The following is a 12,343-nucleotide window of genomic DNA, read 5'->3' on the forward strand; positions in this document are numbered from 1 at the left end:
TCATTGTGTGTGACTACTGCAACAAGCATCACTATAGGTCTAGTTACAGCATTCATTTTGAATTTAAATGTTAGGCCTGATAGTTCTCCTATCGGTGGATTAGATCGCCAATTGCACACCACATAGACTGGTTTGGTCAGAGTGAAATTGTACCAACAATCTCCTTGTTCCTTAATACAGGATTTGGTAATTTCAACATTGCTGGTACTTGGGTCTAGGGAGTAGTTACCGACATTCTTTTGACGGCAACACATAATGATAGAATCCTGTTTGTTACATCTCCATTCTATAGTAGGACAGAGTTTCGTAGTGATGTTGGAACTTGGGTCCAATAAATTTCCAGAGATGGTAATTGAAGAGGCTTTCTCATAAAGAGATCCTTCCACTTTTCTGCATCCCACTTGAATTTGTTCTCCAACCGTTCCAGTCAAGACACGGACCCAGTCTTTTCTGTCCCATTCCCCCCATTCAAATGGGTGGTACACTTCAGAATCATGCATTACTACAGTGGCTAAGCTTGGGAAACGGCCTTTGGGATATCGCCCCATACTCTGAGTATACTGAACAATAGCTTGTGACCATGGCCATTCTGTATTTCTTTGGCTACAAATTAGGGGTGAGATACAAAAAAGTGTTATCAGCCTAATTAAGTGACTCATAATTCAATAAACAACATGCCAACTATTTATAAATTTTCAATTTTAAAGGACCAGTTTCTTTAGCCTTCCAGTTCCCTGTTAGTGTTTTCTTTACTCGAGTATAATGAATCCATGCATCTGACTCCGCAATCTTGACAGCGGTGAAGGTGGTCAACAATATTTGGAAGGGTCCTTTCCAGCGTTCCTGAAGAGGTTCAGAAGTCCATGTCTTCACATAGACATAATCACCTGGCTGGAAATCATGTACTGGATTTTCCAAAGATAAAGGTCTGTTCCAAACAATTGCACTCCGAAGCGCAGTTAGAGTTTTTCCTAAAGAGAGCAGATAGTTATACACATCTTGCTTTCCTTTTAAATGTATGCTCAGATTTGGCTCAGGAGATTCATAAGGTTTACCATATAATAGTTCATAGGGACTGATTAATGTCCCACTCTTTGGCTGAACCCGAATTCGTAAAAGGGCTAGTGGGAGGGCCTGAGGCCATTTCAAATTAGTTTCCTGACATATTTTACTAATTTGTCTTTTCAATGTTTGATTCATTCTTTCCACCTTCCCACTAGATTGTGGTCTCCAAGGTGTGTGCAAGTCCCACGTAATTCCTAAAATTCTACTAACACCCTGGACTACTTTTGCAACAAAATGGGAACCTCTGTCAGACGAGATTCCAATAGGTACCCCAAATCTCGGGATAATCTCTTGTAATAACCATTTAATGACTTCCTTTGCTTGATTAGTTCGACTGGGAAAGGCTTCCGGCCATCCTGTAAAAGTATCAACCCCCACTAGAATGTATCGATACCCATTCTGTCGAGGTAACTCCGAAAAATCTATTTGCCAATAATCCCCTGGTTCCATTCCTGATTTCAACATTCCCATTTGAACTTTTCTTTTTACAACTGGATTATTCTTTAAGCATATCTCACATTTCGCAGTTGTCATTTTAGCTATTTCTAGCATTTTTACTGATATTACTTGCCTTTTCAAAAGAGTTATTAATGCTTCTGCCCCCCAATGACATTCTTTATGTTTTGTCTGTATTATTTCCCTCATTACAGATGGTGGAATTACTACTTGTCCTTTTGATGTCACCCACCATCCTTCCAAATTTTTCCTTGCATTTAATAATTTCCCCAATTTCTCATCCTCCTCTGAATATTTAGGTTTTTCCTTTGGTATTGCAATAGTTTTTGTAGGAATTAATGCCATTTGTAGGGTATTCCTTTTGGCTGCTTCCCTAGCTGATTTATCTGCTAATCTGTTCCCTACAATCTCTTTTGTATTCCCTGATTGATGTGCTTTACAGTGCATGATTGCTACTGCAGTTGGTTTCCGAACTGCTTGTAGTAAATGTAAAATCTCCTCTTTATATTTAATGTTGGACCCCTGAGAGGATAATAGTCCTCTTTCCTTCCATAAAATCCCATGGACATGGACCACGCCAAATGCATATTTCGAATCAGTCCAAATATTCACTTTCTTTTCTTCACTCAATTCTAGAGCCCTTGTCAAAGCCACTAGTTCCGCCTTCTGAGCTGAAGCTGTGCTTGGCAAAGCATTGGCTTCTATAACTGATTTTTCAGTTGTTACCGCATATCCTGCATAGCGGATTCCATTTTCAACAAAGCTGTTACCATCTGTGTACAATTCCCAGTCTGGATTGTCCATAGGTACATCCTTCAGATCCTCTCGACTGGAATATACATACTCAATGGTAGTCAGGCAATCATGTTCCAGTTGTCTTTCTTCCTGTATAGAACTCAAAAAGACTGCAGGATTAGTCAAATTAGTGGTTTTCAAAATTACATCATCTTGCTCCATCAAAATTACCTGGTATTTCATCATTCTGCTTGGGGAGAGCCAATGGCCCCCCTTTTGCTCTAACACTGATATCACCATATGTGGTACATATACCACCATCGTCCTTCCCAAAGTCAATTTTCGAGCCTCCTGTATTATCATCACAGTGGCTGTTACTGCTCTCAAACAAGCAGGCCAGCCTTTACTTACAAAGTCCAATTGTTTGGAAAAGTATCCAACCGGTCGCTTCCAACTTCCCATCTTCTGAGTCAGCACTCCCAGTGCAAGGTGTTGTTTCTCATGTACAAATAACTGGAAGTCTTTAGTCAGATCCGGAAGTCCCAGGGCTGGTGCTGTCATCAGGGCCTGTTTTAGATTCTTGAAAGCTCTCTGCTGATCTGGACCCCATTCAAATGGTGGACCTTTAAGAGCTTCATATAAAGGTTTAGCCAACAGACCATAGTTCATTATCCATAGCCGACACCACCCAGCCATTCCCAAGAAGGTTCTCAATTCGTGGGTATTCCTCGGCTCCGGGATACTGCAAATTGCTTCTTTGCGGTCTGTTCCCAACTGTCTTTGCCCTTGTGAGATTTCAAAACCCAGATATATCACAGTCTGTTTTGCTATCTGGGCCTTAGTTCTAGAGACTTTGTATCCGCTTAACCCCAAAAAGTTTAAAAGATCAATTGTTACCTTTATACACGCTGGTCTCTCCTCTGTTGCTATCAATATGTCGTCTACATACTGTAGGAGCAAATGTCCAGGTTTGGGACCATCTCGTTTCCACATCTCAAGTTCTTTTGCTAATTGGCTCCCAAATATTGTTGGACTGTTCTTGAATCCTTGCGGCAATCTTGTCCATGTCAATTGTGTTTTTCGTCTTGTTTTTGGATTTTCCCACTCGAAAGCAAATAATTTTCGACTTCCTTCTTCCAGGGGTATACAAAAGAAAGCATCTTTTAAATCAAGCACTGTAAACCACTGGTGATTCTCCCCTAGAGCTGTTAAAAGTGTATATGGATTGGCCACTACAGGATGTATGTCTTTCACTATCTGATTTATCGCCCTCAGATCCTGTACTAATCTATATTCTCCTGATGGCTTTTTCACTGGTAAAATTGGAGTATTATATTCAGATTCACACTCCTCTAAAATTCCATATTCCAAAAATTTATCAATTAATTTCTTGATTCCCAATCTAGCTTCAGGTTTAACTGGATACTGTTTTAATCTCACTGGTTTCACATTTTCCTTCAGTTCTACTTTTACAGGCTGTGCCATTTTAGATTTTCCAGGTATCTCTGTGTTCCAAACTGTAGGGATCACAGCATCATCAACTTCTTGTGGCATCTCCTGAATCTTAACCTTCTCCTGTATCATCAGTATTTCCCCTGTCTTTGATTCTGGTATTTTTAAAAGAATTTCTCCTCCCTCAAAAGCTATCTGTGCATTCAATTTGGATAACAAATCTCGACCCAACAGGGGTATCGGACATTCTGGTACATACAAAAATTCATGTGTAATTGCTTTATTTCCAAATTTTAAATCAAGGGGTTGAAAGAATGGTCTATTCTCCTGTTTCCCAGTCGCTCCAATTATGTTCGCTGTTTTGTTTCCCAATTTTCCTTTATAAGTATTCAAAACAGAATATACTGCTCCCGTATCGACTAAAAATTCAACTTTATCATTTCCCAGCTTAATTGTAACCAGAGGTTCAGCTGGGTTCCCCTCCGGTCCCCTTCATTCATTTAAAGTCATCATTTTTGCAGCCTCTTGCTGACTTATTTGCCTTTTAGGGCAATCCCTTTTCCAATGTCCATCCTCCTTACAATATGCACACTGATTTATTCCTAGAGGTGCATTAGGTTCCCGGTTACCAAAGTTTCTAAAACCTCCTCTTCCCCGAGCTCGTCCTCTTCCTCTTGCTGCATTCCCTGTTAAGACAGCTATTAATCTACTGTCTCTAATCTTTTCTTTCTTTTCTTTTCTTTGCTCTTCTTCTTTCTCTCGATTATTATAGACTTTCCATGCTGCCTCTAACATTTTATTTAAATTTCTTGAATCCTCTCCCTCCAATTTTTGGAGTTTCCGCCTTATATCAGGCGCCGACTGTCCCATAAAAATCGAAGCCAATTGTTGTTGTTCTGCTTCTGTTTCCAATTTCAAATCAGTATATTTTCTAGCGGTTTCCTTCAATCTTTCTAAAAACACAGAGGGAGATTCATTTTTATCTTGCTTTATCTCATATAATTTAGACCAATTCAAAGCTTTCGGCATTGCATGCTTTACTCCATACAATACTCATTTTTGATATCGAGTTAACCTTCTCCTGTGTACAGTGTCATTTGGATCCCACTGGGGATCCCCTGAAGGAAAACTCTGTTCCAAAGTCCCAGAAAGCGTTTCATTCATAAGTGCTGCCTCTGCTTGTGCTTTTCCAGTTTTTAATACCATCTGTTTCTCAGTACTATCCAATAAATTATCCAATATTACTTGTAAATCATTCCAATCGGGATCCTGAGTTCTAATAATTGTTTCTACAACCCTTCCTACTCTCTCCGGATCTTCTCTATAAACTCCTGCTGCCTGTTTCCATGCCATCAAATCCATAATAGAAAACGGCACCTTGACATATACTGGCCCATGCTGTCCCACTCCCTGTCTCAAGGGAGCCAACAATTGAGATTGCTGACGAGTTCTCCGAGACACTGGGGTATGAACTACTACTTCTGGTGTCTCATCAGCTTCTTCCCTCATTCTAGTACTGTCCGGTTCTATTATTCTCTCTGACTCAATACTCCTCTCTCGTGGATGTGAGGGAGAGAGATCCTGTTCCTCCCTTGGTGGGGTTATTTCTAATTCTAGTCCCATTTCATCCTCCTTTGGCACCGTACATCTAATGCACCTCCTTCCAACATCACAAGCTGAACAACAGCTCTTAACTTTCTTATTTTCTGAAGTCAATGTCATCACCAAATTGTCTCGACTTATTAACTTGCATTCTTTTTGTCAATCCGTTCTCTGCCTCAAATAAAAGAACAGATCCACATATGGCACTTCACTCCATTTACCCTCTCTCCGACAAAATAACATTAACTGTAATATAGTATTATAACTTAAAGTTCCATTTGTTGGCTATTTTTCTTGATCTTCCAAAACATACAAAGGCCACCAATGATTGCAATATTCAATCATTTGACTTTTACGTAAATCATCATGTAATTCACTCCAATGTGCCAATAAACATCCCAATGGTGATGTTTTTGGTATCTTTTCATCAGTGGTTATATTTCCCATACTCTTACTCTTAAATAATTTGGCTAATGCCATTATGCTTATATATCAATTACCAAATACACCAAATATCAATTATTAAAGTTCCAAATATTAATAACCAAATATTAAAAATATCAAATATCAAATACCAAATATCAAATATCAAATACCAAATAAATACAAATGACAATTGTCCCAGATACACAGATGTCCAACCCAGCAATAGCTTTCGCTTATGACTTACGGGCAGACTTATCCCAGATACACAGATGTCCAACCCAGCAATAGCTTTCGCTTATGACTTACGGGCAGACGCCTAGGCTTCTCCACAGACGGGTACCCTCTGAGCCCCAACCCTGCGAAGCTTTCGCCGCGCCTTACGGGCAGGCTATCCGAACAGATTCCAGAGAAGAAGTGCCTTACCCTTTCTCCAGGGAACGTTGCGAGGAGCTTTGCGAGTCGAGAGCGATGGTTCCCCCCCGAGAATCCCTCGGTGTCGGCTGGAGTTCGATCACCACTCGATCTCGTCCAGTCTCACTCGCAAGGTCCCATCTGGGTCGCCAAAACTGTTGCCGAAATCCGGAATAAAACTCCTTAACAGCAATGAGAAGTTAAGAAGCAGGCACTCCTTTATTGCAGCGCTGGGCACACGGGGGGATCGCTCCACCTATCGTGTGCACCTGTCTTGTCTAACGATACAGTTAAATACACACCTGTTATACATATTCATTAAGTTTCTGGGAAATATTATACATAATCATCAACTTTCCAGTAAATCATTAGCATATGTATATGTCTCTTCACGCAGGCGCAGCAAAGGTCTCTGGTGGTCTTCAGAAGCCCTCTGGTGGTCTTTCATAGTCTTCCTCACTTGTCCGCTTCTTGACCTCCTTTAGCTGATTCTGCGCAGTATGATTCTCATCACTATCTATATTAGTTTGCATAAAAATGTATACTATGTTCTCTTTTGAAATCCAACCTTTTCAATGATTGGTCTTTCAGTTTGTTATCAAAAATGGGAAAGGTAGGGAGTTTTCAAGAAGCGAATCTTCTTGGCTTCTTAAAAGAAAATACAAGCCAACGATAATCAGCTAAAAGTACAGTACTGCACATTCTTTAAGTTCTTTATCTACTATGGTTACACCCCACAACTCTATATTCCTAATATTTCAGTTGTAATCAGATTTGATTTCTTTTAAAATGTAACAGTTCCAACATGACTACCGTGTTTATGGCTGCCATGAAACAGGAAGTAAAGAATTATGAAAGTCTTCAGTAATGAGGACTTCGGCACTTTATAAGCCTTTTCTTTCCCTGCCGCCCTCCCCCTTTCCTTGAAGGCGGAAAGGCCCCGCAGCGGGAGCCGCCGCCCAGCAGTTTGCGGAAGGGCGAGAGGCTGCAGGGCGCCCGGCCCGGTGCCGGCGCTTCTCTGCAGGCAAATGGCTCAAAACGAGTTTCCCGCAGCTCCGGCGCGGACCTCCGAGGGATCCCCGGCTGGAGCCGGCACGTTTCTCTTTACATTAGCAAAGCCCAAAGTCATCCAGTTTACACTAATCACCACAATTAGTCCTGAATTATCACCGGACTCTGACAGACGTTCCTTGTAACTCTCTTTTATTTCCAACAGCCCTACTCAGCAGCTCTCGTTACAAATGCTGATTAAACTGCAAATTATTCAGCAGTGGCCCTGTTCCCGTCTACCAACAGCTCGTTCAATATCAGTTAAGGCCAAGCGGCAAAGCCTGCAGCCTTAGAGAGCTTCCAACTGCCTGATAGTGGCACTTATTAGTTTGGAAAGCTAGAAAATACTAATAATCAACAACTGAGGGGAAAGAGGAGGCAACCGAGCAGAGGGCGCGGGGGTCCCCGGGGTCCGCCCGGCCCAGCGGCCGCTGCGGGAGCCGCCCTGCCACCTCCTCGGTCCCCACTGCCGGTGTCAGCGAGGTTGCTTGGGACAGTGAAATGTATTAGATAAGGTAATATCTCGGGCTCATTGAGGTCGGTTTTGGAAATAATGAATCGTATTAACGCTTTGAAAAACCCTCTGCAATCCAACGTCATTAGGTCATTCTGGTATCCATTTCCAATTAGCACTCAGGATTGTTTTATTTGACCCCTTCCCCTAAATAAAATGGAAGCTAATGACAGTTGATTTTATTTATTTATTTCGTCAAATTGAATTTACCCATCAGCGCGGACACACGCTGGTATTGTCTCTCTTCGCAGGGTTACTGGATGCCCAGGAAGAATTAGAAATCTGAGGAGGAAGAGGAGGAGGGAGCCTGTCCTAGAGCATCCCCACCTACAGTGTGGGGCTGGCAGTTTGCAGGGCCAGGGGTGAGGGTGCTGAACCCATGGATAAATCCTTCCTCCCCAAGCAGAGCTCTCAAAGGGCCTTATTGGATAAGCCTCATGTTCCCATCCCTTTTCCCCATGGTAGACATATAGATGTATATAAAGGAAAATAAGTAAGATCGTGTCATGATTTAACTCCAGCCAGCAACTAAGCACCACACAGCCGCTCACTCATTTCCCCCCCACTCAGTGGGATGGGGGAGAGAATCAGGGAAAAAAAAAGGTAAAATTCATGGATTGAGATAAGAACAGTTTAATAGGACAGAAAGGAAGAAACTAATAATGATAATGATAACACTAATAAAATGACAACAGTAATAATAAAAGGATTGGAATATACAAAACAAGTGATGCACAATGCAATTGCTCACCATTCGCCAACCAATGCCCAGTTAGTTCCCGAGCTGCAATCCCCCCACCCCCACTCCCCCCAGTTTATATACTGGGCATGACATCACATGGTATGGAATACCCCATTAGCCACTTTGGGTCAGCTGCCCTGGCTCTGTCCTGTGACAACTTCTTGTGCCCCTCCAGCCTTCTTGCTGGCTGGGCATCAGAAGCTGAAAAATCCTTGACTTTAGTCTAAACACTACTGAGCAACAACTGAAAACATCAGTGTTATCAACATTCTTCTCATGCTGAATCCAAAACATAGCACTGTACCAGCTACTAGGAAGACAGTTAACTCTATCCCAGCTCAAACCAGGACATAAGTTAAAGGCTCAAATCGTTTCATAGAATTTTGACTTGAATACAGAAATCATTGGTCCAACATGAAACCTGGTCTATCAGCGGTTCCACTGAAGCTGGGATTTTCACTAAACTTAGCAGTTAGTTAGGTTATATTCTTGAATATAACCTAACTGAATATATTCTTCGGTTCTTTCTTTCTTTAATTTTAAATGTATAATTTTACCTAAGTGAAATGTGTAAAAGGGAAATTATTTAAAGCAATTGATCCCCACTTTAAAACAAAGCCAGATTTGAAACTGAGTAAATATTTTTGTTTTCATGTACAATTAGTCATTATGCAGGTTTTTAATACAGATTTTCCCTATCCTTCTGTATTGGGTCTGGCTGAGATGGAGTTAATACTCCCCATAGCAGCCCTCATAGCACTGTGCTCTGCATCAGTAGCTAGAAAGGTGTTGATAACACACCAGTGTTTTGGCTACTGCTGAGCAGTGCTGGCACAGCATCAAGGCTCTCTCTCCAACATTTTTGCCCCCCCCTCAATGGCAGGCTGGGGGTGGGCAAGATCTTGGGAGGGGACATAACCAGGACAGCTGACCTAAACTAACCAAACAGATATTCCATACCATATGACGTCAGCTCAGCTATAAAAGCTAAGTAAAGGGAGACGGAAGGGGGGCATTTTCGTCTTCTGGAGCAACCACTACGCGTACTGAAGCCCTGCTTCCCAGGAAGTGGCTAGACATCGCCTGCTGATGGGAAGTAGAGAATAATATCATTTGTTTTTCTTTGCTTTCGCGCGCGACCTTGGCTTTCACTTTATTAAACTGTCCTTATCTTGACCCACGAGCCTTTTGTTATATTTTCTCCCCCCTGTCCAGCTGAGAAGGGGGAGTGATAGAGCGGCTTTGGTGGGCACCTGGCATCCAGCCAGGGTCAACCCACTACAGTCCCTTTTGGCGCCCAACGTGGGGCAAGACAACGGCAGTTTTGCATTAAACGTGCCATAGCTAGTGCAGGTCACGGAGCTTGTTGGCTGCTTGCTTATCTCTACCTTGCTGAGTTTGGGAACATGCTAATACAAATAATATATATGTGCTTTGTCCTGGCACTGATGGCTTTGCTGTGTTGTGGGAGCTACCTTGTGGAGGAGATGAGGGAACACATCTCCCTCTCCCTACCGGGCATTGATGTGAATGGTTTTATTATGCAGGCTCCCGAGGTCCTTGTTCACCCTTATGTGAGTTGTTCAGTACTAATAATTAATACTGGTGGTATATTATGGGTGTTGTGGAATCTGGTCTCGTCCTGGTATAAGAGAAGACAAGTTTCGGGTGAGGCAATACTGAAATGTGCCTCAAGCGACCGGTCCCTGGGTGGCAGGGTATATGGAAGGATTTGGGCAGATTCCTAGGACGGTTATCACCTCCCATAATCTGGGACTTTACACCCGAACAGGCAAGTAACCCTGGCAAACTGACGCGCCACCTGATGGAAGGGTGCCTTGCCTATCCCAATGAAAACCAGCAGCTTCTCGCACTGTACTGGGGGCCGGCCTATGCCTACTGAGCCATAGTTCAACACTCTCAGAGAACCACGGTTGAGGCAGGGACCCAGACTGCATCTGAGGACACCATGCTCGAGGCAGGGACCCAAACAACAACAACAACTACAGTAATTGCCCCAATAGTGAAAAAGAAACAGTGGACAAGGAGATCAACAGGTCCATACCATCGATTAGTGAGGGAAGAAGAAGAAGAAGAGGAAAGGCTTAATCTAGAAGCTGGTCCTTCGATAAAGAAATTGGAGGAAGGAGTGAGGGAACTTAGACAGGAAGCGGAAACTACCCGGTCCCTGACGTCCTCAGAACTTCGGGACTTGCAGAAAGACTACAGCCGCCAGCCAGGTGAGCGGATTGCTGCCTGGCTGCTCCGATGCTGGGATAATGGGGCCGACAGTCAGCAACTGGAAGGCAAGGAAGCCCAACAGCTGGGATCCCTCGCTAGAAACCGGGGAATTGAAAGAGGAATTGGAAAAGAGGCAGCAATTTGCAGTCTCTGGAGCCGGCTCCTCTCAAGTGTGAGGGCAAGATATCCATTCAAGGAAGATCTTGTGAATTCCTCAGAAAAGTGGACTACCGCAGATGAAGGCATCCAGTACCTGAGAGAGTTAGCAGTGGTGGAAGTCATCTACAGTGATCTAGATGATGAGGAAGTCTCAAAAGATCCAGAGGATGTCCTGTGCACACGGGCCATGTGGAGAAAGGTGATTCAAGGTGCCCCAGCGTCATATTCTAACAGCTTGGCAGCAATGTATTGCCCAGATATGGAAACACCAACTGTGGAGAAAGTGTTGTCTTGGCTCCAAAACTTTGAAGAAAATCTCTGTGTCTCCTCATCCCTACAGGACAGTGCCTTGGCTCTTAGGGACACTCCAAGAAATCAGTCCTCTCCTGCCCCGGTCAGAGGGAAAGGGAGCCCAAGGCGTATGCCACGTGGTACACTCTGGTTCTTCCTGCGTGACCAAGGGGAGGACATGAGGAAGTGGGATGGTGAACCCACCTTTAAGCTGGAAGCCCGCGTACGTGAACTGAGAGGGAAGACAGCTGTTAAGAAGGGGTCACCCAAGAAGAAGGCTGTCAGTGTCGTTGCTGTAGAGGCCCAAGAAAGCAATCAGCGATCCTCCAGGCATAGAAGAACTGAAACGACCTCCCTTGGCTCTGGTGAGGGGACTTCTGGTCTGGCACCGCAAGGGTCAGACAGTGAATACTCTGATGAGGAACAGCAATAGAGGGTCCCTGCCTTCGGCCAGGAGGAGGAAAGGGATGACCGGATATACTGGACTGTGTGGATTCGATGGCCTGGCACATCAGACCCACAGAAGTATAAGGCTTTGGTAGACACTGGTGCACAGTGTACGCTGGTGCCATCAGTGTACAGGGGCACAGAACCCATCTGGATCTCTGGAGTGACAGGGGGATGCCAGGAATTGACTGTATTGGAGGCTGAAGTGAGCTTAACAGGGGACAAGTGGGAAAAGCACCCCATTGTGACCGGCCCAGAGGCCCCTTGTATCCTTGGCATAGACTACCTCAAGAGAGGGTACTTCAAGGACCCAAAGGGGTACCGATGGGCTTTTGGTGTAGCCACTGTAAACGCAGAGAAGATCAAACAGCTATCTACCCTGCCTGGCCTCTCGGAAGATCCCTTCATTGTGGGACTGCTGCAAGTTGAAGAACAGCAGGTGCCAATCGCTACCAGGACGGTGCACTGCCGGCAATATCGGACAAACCGAGACTCCCTGGCTCCCATCCATGAGCTGATTCATCAACTAGAGAGCCAAGGAGTCATCAGCAAGACTCATTCACCTTTTAATAGTCCTATATGGCCAGTGCGAAAGTCTGACGGAGGGTGGAGGTTAACAGTAGATTATCGCGGCCTGAATGAAGTGACACCGCCACTGAGTGCTGCTGTACCAGACATGTTAGAGCTCCAGTATGAACTGGCATCAAAGGCAGCCACGTGGTATGCTACAATTGATATTGCCAATGCGTTTT

This window comes from Harpia harpyja, chromosome W, assembly GCF_026419915.1.
Source record: "Harpia harpyja isolate bHarHar1 chromosome W, bHarHar1 primary haplotype, whole genome shotgun sequence".
Classification (NCBI taxonomy): domain Eukaryota; kingdom Metazoa; phylum Chordata; class Aves; order Accipitriformes; family Accipitridae; genus Harpia; species Harpia harpyja.